The following is a 1,196-nucleotide window of genomic DNA, read 5'->3' as shown; positions in this document are numbered from 1 at the left end:
AAATAGTAACTCCTTTATACAATTATTTAAAGACAATTAAAAATATGAGTGAGAATCAAAATAAGGGGTAGAATAAGAAGAAAAATAAAACTATATGAAAGATAAAAAATTAGATTCAGATGTTACTTTTGTGTCTTACTAACCCTAGGTTAGTGCTATTCATTCTCAACAGAGTATTGAATAATGAATAATTATTTCTCTATGATGCAATCTCTGTGTTTACCCAAAAGATGACAGACAAGGCCATACTGAAGCTACCAGCACAGCTATGTTTATCTCAGCATTATTTACCATACCAAAGATATGGAACCAACCCAGATGCCTGTCAGTACATGAATGGACCAAGAAAATGTGAGATTCTATGCCTCCATCAGAAAGAATGACACTGCGCCATTTGTTAGGAAATGGAAAGACTTGGAAAAAATTTTATTAAGTGTTGCAAGCCAGGCCAAAAGAAACATAAGTCCTATGGTCTTCTTTATTTTCAATAACTAGTATATGTCTAGGAAAAGCAGAAGAGGTCAAAAGCTATATATATAACATATATATATATATATATATATATATATATATATATATATATATGACCATATAAGGTGATCTAAGTGAAATGAACACTAAGATAGGGACACAAGAGGTTTTATCTTTCTTGTTTTTGTTTTTAATGTATATATAATGTACTACATGATTTTTTGTATCTTTTTTATGTTCTTCTTCCATGGTATAAACTCTGTTTGCACTGTATTTGATTCTGGTGCCCTGGATCTTGTGTATACATTTTTCTACTTTGGGAGGGGAAGGGAAATATCAAAATGTTGAAATAAGGATACAGGTTAATCCATTGTAACAATGAGATGTACAAGACACTATGAGGAAAATGAAATTTACAACTATGGGGGGATTAAGGAGGAGTTCGGGAGGTGGGGAAGGAAGGGATGGTAGGGGAAAAACAAAGGAGGAGGTAACAATGCTCCATAGGAAATGTACTCATTATCTTACTCATATAACTGTAAGACTTCTGTACAGTACCTTTACAAGAAAAATATATACAAAAAAGCCGAAAAAATAAAAGAAAAATACAGCATTTTATTCAGAATTTTTTTTTCTGAGACCTTGAAAAAACTACTCAAGTAATATAGGGTATTTTGTCAAAAATTTATGTAGTTCAAACGTGGTTATCTCAATAGATGCAGAAA

The sequence above is a fragment of the Dipodomys merriami genome, unplaced genomic scaffold (assembly GCF_024711535.1).
Source record: "Dipodomys merriami isolate MVZ:Mamm:240054 unplaced genomic scaffold, mDipMer1.0.p SCAF_3, whole genome shotgun sequence".
Classification (NCBI taxonomy): domain Eukaryota; kingdom Metazoa; phylum Chordata; class Mammalia; order Rodentia; family Heteromyidae; genus Dipodomys; species Dipodomys merriami.
Note: the sequence above shows the minus strand (reverse complement) of the source record.